Source organism: Mastomys coucha, unplaced genomic scaffold (assembly GCF_008632895.1).
Source record: "Mastomys coucha isolate ucsf_1 unplaced genomic scaffold, UCSF_Mcou_1 pScaffold3, whole genome shotgun sequence".
Taxonomy (NCBI): domain Eukaryota; kingdom Metazoa; phylum Chordata; class Mammalia; order Rodentia; family Muridae; genus Mastomys; species Mastomys coucha.
Window position 1 is genome coordinate 35,758,785 of NW_022196909.1, and position 9,009 is coordinate 35,767,793.

Consider the following 9,009-nt stretch of genomic DNA (forward strand, 5'->3'; position numbering starts at 1 on the left):
CCTCAGAAAGGATGAACATTCCGAGGGACCACAGTCTTTCTCCTGGTTTCTCATCTAGCTCCCTGGTGTCTCCTTCCCCTGTGCATTCCTGTCATGTTGCCGACATTGTCACTGTGAGCCCTTGGACCAGTGTCTGGCAAAAGCCCATACTATGACCTTGAGCTTCTAGAACTAAGACCCAAACCATCCTCTTCCTTTTATAAATGAAAGCAGTGTTTCAGTAGTCATGGAAACTGGAGTAAAGACATTTTTTCTTTGTCCCCTTATCTTCTCATTGACAAAGACAGTATAACCGTATCTGTTGCTCAGTGTGGTTATAAAGATGACATGCAACCGACACAGAAAAATGCAGCATGTAAAAAAGTACTAGCTAAATCTCACTCACCATTCTCAGAGGCACAGCAGTAAAACATCTCATTTCATCCAATTTGCAATCCTAAGGACTGTAGTCACCGTCTTATTTATTTCCGTTAAATAAAATGAAATTTTATTTAATTTCAGACCTGGTTTGTATCTAAGGTGTATCTAAGGTCTTTGTGGTTTTAGTTAGTTTTAACCCATATTACATGAAAAAAAATGTCAGTTTTATCGATGTTTAAGTAAACTGAAACAGCAAGAGCCTCCTTCCACCTCTCAAAAGAGCTCCAAAAGGCATGTTAAGCATCTTGGGTTTGGGCTGCACTGTAATAAAGGACTCTGCTATTGGCAGGATTTGAACTGATGCACATATTTTGGAAGACATTTCATCAGGGAACATCCAAACCCTTAAAATGTATGTTCCTGATGATCCAGAACTCCAACAGGCAGACTCTTACCCCAAGGAAACATTGGGTAAGGGTGCGTACAAAGCTGCCCACTGTAGTACTATATGTAAGGATAGTTTCAGCTCAGAAACTGCCTCCAAATGGGCAGGAGTTAGTAATGTTGGGCCATGTTCATGAGATAGAATATAGCAATGGTTTTGGTATATAAATGTCCTCATGTGAAATAGCATGAGTACAGTGTAGCTCAATTTCCTTATAATGTGCGTGCATGCAATATGCAAAACATTACTAGTTGATATCTCTGGTAGAAATGGTAAGTGATTTATTTCCTGCCCTTCAGAGACCATATTTTGCAAGGAAAATATATTGCTTTAGTAGTTATAGAAACACACAATAAACAGTTAGTAAAAACTGGATCCAGAGAATGTGTAAAATCCACAGAAAGTTATTCTGGTATTGAAGTGTTAGAAAACAGACTTTTATAAATATAGTGTCATATGTGAGTACTCTTCTTACGTCCCAAGCCAAAATGGTCCTTACTACAGCTAGGTAGCTGAGTAAAATGTCAATCAAGGGCATTGGAAAGACGCCTCTATGGATAAGGGTGCTTACTGCACAAGTGTGAGACGCTAAGTCTAGATCCTAGCCCCTGGGAGAAAAGCTGGGCTTGGTCATAACACACCTTTAATCCTGGTGCTGTGGGAGGTGAAGACAGGAGGGCTTCAACCGCCAGCCCTGCTCCAGGTTCAGTGAGAGACCCTGTTCAGAGGAATAAAGCAGAAAGTGGTAGAGAGACATGATATTATCCTTGGGACTACACAAATGTGCACACACTGGTATGTACAACCCGCACACACACATATATGGACATAGACCCCCCTCCCCTCTCTCACTCTCACACCCTCTCTCACACACATACATACACACACATATACACATACACATGTACACATACATACATGCATGCACACACATACACATACATACATGCATGCACACACATACACATACATACATACACACACAAATACATCCACACACACACACATACATACATACACACACATACACACACATACACACATACACACACATACATACACATACATATACCAACGTACATACATATACACACATACATATGCATATACATACACTCACATACATATACACATATATATACATACACCCATATACACATACACACATATACATACACATATACATACACCCACATAACAGGTATATATATATATATATATATATATATATATATATATATATACACACATACACATATATACACACATATACACACATGTACATGCATGCATACATATACACACATACATTCATACATATACACATACATACACATATACATACATATACCACATAACTCATATATACATATATTTATGTACACCTATATACATATATACACACACATATATGTACATACATATACTTACACACATGCATACATATACATACATGCACACACATGCATCCACATATACATACATACATACATATATATACACACACATATATGTATATGCATATACTTACACACATACATACATATACATACAGGCACACACATACATCCACATATACATACATACATATATACACACAGTATTTCAACCAAGGGGACTGGGCCTGGGCCTAGAATAGAGCTGTGGACTTTGGTTTTCTTTGTTCCTCAAGCTCTCTGGGAGTTCATCCCAGTTAATAGCTCTCCAGTCCGGCTGCTGACTTTAATTTGGAATTCACTGAAGTGTTGACAGAGTTGACCTGGACCGCTGTGATTTGAGATTAGCGGGACTAAAAGTCAAAATGAAAAAGAAGTCCGCTGGTACACAAGGAAGGCAATCACGCGAGGGCTCTTCCACAAGACTGGAGTTGATGAAAGGCCATTTGTCTCCTGTCACTGGCACCAGAGCTTTAAAGATCTGTCCATTTAGCCATCTGAATGAGGGTTGAAGTGGCCATGAGAGGGGCTTTTAGTGGAGACTGATGGGTCACACATGGCATTGACCCAGACTGTGGGCTTAGAAGGGAAGGACGGTTGGGTCAGGGGAGGGTAAGAGCTAGGTGAACATCTTCCTTTGGGTAACTTGGAAAAAAATGCTAAACTTTACAATATTAATTTAGGTCTTGAATGTGCTACAATCAACAAGCATAATCCCAAGCTGTCTGCCAGGAAAGACTGTGGTGTACATCGGCACAGGTATGGGTGTATGCAGCCACAGGTGTGGGTGTACGAGGGCACAGATGAACATGTACGTGGACACAGATGAAGGCATGAATGTGGACACAAGTAAGGGAGTGCACATGGGCACAGTTGTGAGTGTTTCTTCGTACCTTGTTGCTAATTATTTCAGCTAATGAGGGCCTGAGGGCCCCTTTTCAGAAAAATTTGCATTGAAAACATATTTGGTGAATTTGGTGTTTGGCAAGAGGAATGCTTTGAACTGAATGCTTTCACAGAATCCTGCCGGCGATGGTTCCACAAAGAGGACAAAGCTCCTGAGCTGAAAAGAGAGAAGCACTCAGCTTGTAGAAGAGACAGTCACTTGAAGCGCTTCTCTCTGTAGCATTTCCAGATCTCTTAGACTCCGTTATGAGGTGTGAGAGAGGATGAGACTTTTCAGAGCAGAGTCTGCATGAAGGACCTTAGGCCAGTGGGAATGTTTGCCTTAGGTAGGGATCAGGTGTTTCCTGCAGGGCCCTTGAGTTAAATCTCAGGAAAGAGAGTCACTTAAAAACTCAGAACCTGATCTATTTGGCCGTAAGTCTTACCTCTGTTGTGATAGTGTCTACCAAGAGGCCTTCATCAGACACTAAACCCTTGGGCCATTGGACCTGAAACTTTTAGGCTTAAAACTGTGAGCCAAGGGCTGGAGAGATGGCTCAGAGGTTAAGAGCAGTGGCTGCTCTTCCAGAGGTCCTGAGTTCAATTCCCAGCAACCACATGGTGGCTCACAACCATCTGTAATGGGATCTGATGCCCTCTTCTGGTGTGTCTGAAGACAGCTGCAGTGTACTCATATACATAAAAATAAATCAAAAACAAACAAACAAACAAACAAAAAAAAAAACCCAGGCTGGCAAGATGGCTCAGTGGGTAAGAGCACTGACTGCTCTTCCAAAGGTCCTGAGTTCGGATCCCAGCAACCACATGGTGGCTCACAACCACCCGTAATGAGATCTGACACCCTCTTCTGGTGTATCTGAAGACAGCTACAGTGACTTACACGGGAGCAAGCAGGCCCGGAGCCAGTGGGGCTGGAGCCAGCTGGGCCGGCAGAGGTCCCAAGTTCAATTCCCAGCAGCCACACACATGATAGCTCACGGCCATCTGTACAACCATAAATAAAATAAATCTTTAAAACAAAAAACAAAAAACTATGAGCCAAGTAGACTTTACTTTTTCATCGGTATCCAGCTTCATTTTATTATAGTCAAGTAAAGGGTTAATATGTCTTTCATACTTAGAAAATTCGAAAGCTATTCTGGACCTTTCACAAGATTTCTCTTAGTTAAATCTCTAGAATATAAAGCTTCTCCAGGTACATTTAGCACACAGGAAATGGAGGAGACTTGTGGCTGAGTCCCTGTAATGCATGATTCTTTCCTGGATTACAATTCCTGCCTCCCTCACTCCTTTCTCTCCTAGCTCATTTCTTCCTTTATATAAAACCTGCAATTTCATTGTGAGATATTTTAAAAGAAATAGTTTCTATGCACAGATTGTACATTCTACAGAGCACGTGAGCCTAAGGAATTGATTTAATAGGAGCACAAACTTTCAACATATGATTTAAAAAAAAAAAAAAAAACAATTTCGCTGATGGAATAAATTCTCAGTATTGTTCTAGACCCTGGCCATGCTAAGTCAGGATAAGCCCTTTGGTGCTTCACGTCAGAAAGCATTTCAGTGAAAACATTTAGACAGAGAGAAAGATGGCTAGATCCAAAAAGAGCTTGCTCGAATGGCAAGGACGCTCATCATACATAGCAAGATAGCCAGCCAGCGAGGGAGATCTCGTGAAGCAGGGCATAGATGGAGGCCACACACCAACCATCTCCTGTGACATCCTTATAGATGAGCTACAGCATGCAGAAAAAAACATACTGAGTTTAACCTCAAATTATATTGAACTGAATGCTATCATCAAAGGCATCTACAATAAAGAAAAAAAATGCAAGAAGTCTTGACTCACTGGATCGTCAGAGTGCTGACAGGAATCACGTGACAAATGGGAATGGCAGAGCCATAGACAGCAGGGTCGGGTGACTCACGGTGCTTGGGAACTTTCAGTCCCTGCATTTTTCTCATCCTAGAATCTCCTGCTCAGCGATTGCACCAGAGTGTCTGGTAGGATCTGATCCCGCTCTGCTCACAAGGTCACTGGCTCAGTGTTACACCTCAGCCTCCATGTTGCTCGCCCTCCCATAACGTATCCCTTTCCTGTGCTTCCATGAGGGTGCCGCCCATTTTCCCATCATCCTTGTCCAGCCTAACCTGCATCCAGACACAACCTCGGTCCTATTCCTTGCCGGATCCCATGGATAGCTTGATGTGTTTATAAAAAGATAAAGAGAGAAAGAATATGTTCTATGGGGGTGTGGTGAGGTATGGAGGAAGGAGATGTCTCAGCTGGCCCATGCCAAGGTATCCCTTCCCCCTGAGGGACTAGCCACACGATGGTATAGTATAAAATAGAGTTGATTCAGGGCATGGGGAGGGAGTTAAGAGGGTAGTAGAGACAGAGAAAGGCAGAGAAAGAGGGAGAGAGAAGGGGTGAGAGAGGGGAGTGAGGGAGGGAGGGAGGAGAGTGGAGAAATAGAGGTTGGCCATGAACACGTGGAGAGAGGGGGAAGGGAAGAGACCAAAAGAGCAAGAAAGGAGCAAGAGAGCGAGGAGTCGGGAGAAGCAGCCCTGACTGTTGCCAGGTAACTGTAGGATGGAGTTTAGACAGAATGCTAACAACCCAATCTACCTTGATCTCCAGTCTCAGTACTACAGACACCTGTCTGCCGACTTGTCTATGCTGTTAGTCTAGGCCTCTCCAATGATGGAACATGGCTGTAAAGGCAGAGTAAAGGAGGTCATGCTTGCTTTCGAAGAGTCTATGGTGGTAATTGCACGAATTTATCGTGGCTGCTTAAATTTACCAAGGTGACTATTTTACCTCTTTCACATCTGTGTTAGTTACTTTGGTGTTGCTGTGATAAAATACCGTGACCAAAGTCAACTTAGGGAATAAGGAACTTAGTTTGGCTTATGGTTCCAGAGGGATGGAGTCCATTGTAAAGGGGATGGCGTGGCATGATGGCATTTTGTTGGCACACAGGAAGCAGAGACAGGGAGAGGACAGGACGTAGTGAGAGAGACTACAAAAGCTCACATCTCATCCCCCCAGGGACATACTTCCTCCAGTGAAGTGCATCCCCCAACTGCTCCATAACCTTCCCAAACAGTACCACCTACTGAGGACCACGTTTTCAAAATACATGCACCTACATAGAATACTTCTCATTCAAACTTCTACAGTGTCATAAATATATCTGAGAATTGGGGCATATAACATAGCCAGTTTTCAAAGCCAGTTAATCAGTGTGCATTGATTAAAATCTCTCTCGCTTCAGGAGGCGTGACATTTGGTGGCAGTACAGACTGAATACGGTCTCAGAACTTAATAGATAACAATCCTGGACTTTTATAAATACCCTTTTATGGTTTGTGCAACGATTTGCTACATTTTATTTCATTTGATGCAGTTGATTCTTCATTGCTGACATTGAATGGGAGCCAAGAATAGACTAATTACTCTCCAGAAATTACTCGTCTCTAAACTCATTGACATAAGGAAGGTCTGTAATCTCTCACACTTAGCTGAATCCAACAAAGGGAAGAAAGGGTAGCCAAACTTTCCACCAATTCAGGCTCTCACTGGCTGGTGTAGTACTTAGTACGTTGATAACTAGGGTCTTTAGAGATCTACCAGAGAAAGTATCCCATCCCCTCTGGTATGCCTGGTCACGTGACTCTCTGTGCTTTGCAACCCTGAAGAGGCAGGTGTGGCATCCACGGCCTCTGAGGCGGCAGGCGAGTTTCCGCAGTCATTTCCTTCAGATCTCTAAGAGCTGTCTGTGCAGATGTGTTAGCACTGTCTCTTCAGATGTTTTCTAGGGTGAGAAAGCCTCTGCTGTTTGAAGGCGCTGCTCTAATAAACTCTGTCGTCCAACACGGCATTCTCCCCTGCCCCACTCAGCATCCTCAGATCCAACCCCACACTGTTCGGGTCCACATTGCCAAAGACCTGCGGCTCTCCAAGGTCTCCCCCGTTTATCCCCTATCTGTTGCTGTGATTAAACACCGTGATCAAAAGCAACTGAAGGAAGAAAGGATTTTATTTTAGCTAACCCTTCCCGTGGGATACAGGCTCTCATGGTACGGAGAGGTCATGGCACGGTGGCAGGAACAGGAACAGGTTGACCACATTTGATCTGCACACAGAAGCAGAAAGAAGGGGGAGGGGAGAAGGGGAGAAATGAGGGAGAGGTGGCAGGCTTTTGCTCCCCTCCGTGATGGCAGATCAAGGAAGACACGATTTATTTTGGGCTCGCAGTTTGAGGAGAAACAGTCTCTCAGAGCGTAAAGTCATGGTAGCAGGAATCAGGAGACTGGCCACATTACATCCTCGGTCAGGAAGCGGATAACAGTGAATGATCAGCTCATTGTTCCCTTTCACTCAGGACGTGGGACAGACAGCGTTAGCCCTTCAGGGTGTGTTTCCCCCTCAAGTAATTCCTTCCAGAACAACCGTCACAGACACACCAGTAAGTGTGTTTCTGTGTGTGGTGATTTCTAACCCTGGTCATGTTGACCATGGAGAGACATCATCACACACAAAAGCTAGGAGAAGACTTTAAACACGTCAACGGTACATTTGAAGATGCCGAAATGGCAGAGAGCAGAGCATCCGAGGAAGATGGCTGAAGCCGCTGTGCAGCAGGTGTGGACGGTGGAACACCTGCCAAGAAGGACAGGTTCCTTCAGGCTCACAGCTCAAATGTGTTCATCACACAAGATTGAAATCAGTAAACCCATGACCAGGGCAGTTTACATGGTCGCCTTCGTTATAGGCATTGCTGTCTTTGGGGAAGTGTTTCAAGGGATTTGGAAGGAATAAGGGAAGCATCTGAGCATGTGAAAACATCAAGTTTGGTGATGATAAATCCAAAGGAACCAACTCAAGAGACTATAGATTGAGATCCACCCATCTATAAAAACACGCTGTGAAACTGTGAGGCCATAAGGTCACGTTTCCCTCAAAGAGAGAAGCTGCTTGCTGGTGATGGACAGAATACCCCAGGGTCAGGACTACTTGTGGTGTTAATGTTCAAACAAGGTCAAAAATGGAAATCACTAAACCTCTAAGTGTTAGGGTTAAGCCAATGAGATTCTCAGGGAGCAGGTCCAAGTGTTCCTAATTTTGAGTGAGACAGAAAATTGCCACCAGAGAGAAAGGCAGGGTAGGTCTGTGCAAAGAAAAGGAAGAATAACACATTGTAAGAATGCTCCCAAGTGCAAAACTCATTTTGAAGTAGAATTGGTGGATTTGGGTTGAAGCAACAACAGTACTTCAGCTGCCATGAGGAAACTTGGACTTGATTTGCAGATTCAAAGTTAGTCACCATTACAAGATGGGGGAATGGAAAAATTCAAGAAGGTTACACTTTTTTTTTATGTGACGAAAGCCATGAAGAATGTAATCCTTTGAAAGCGCTCAATAAAAAAAAATTACATGAACTTTCTTGGAAAAAAAAATAGCTAAAATGGAAAAAGTAAATAATGATCCCTTTTGGGGGCACTTGTCAATGTGTCTAGAGAAAAGCTGCAAGGCTTTTGATGTCACACCATTTGAATTCTTATATGGTTACTTCCACTATAGCCTTCTGTGCAATATTAGTCATCATGTGTTCATCTGAAGTCAGGGACAGAGGATGTAGTTCTCACCTCCTAATAAGTACATAGAAGTAGAAATTGTGTATCAAAGAGCACATACCTCCATGTCTCTCACACACCTGAGATAATGCTCTGTCACTGTATTCTTCTATAAGCATTACATCCCATTCTATAGGTGAGCTGTCGTTACAGGTCCATTCTTGCAAAATGCCACCACCACCCTCCACTGAGAATTGGTATTCCCATTATCATCCAACCAGT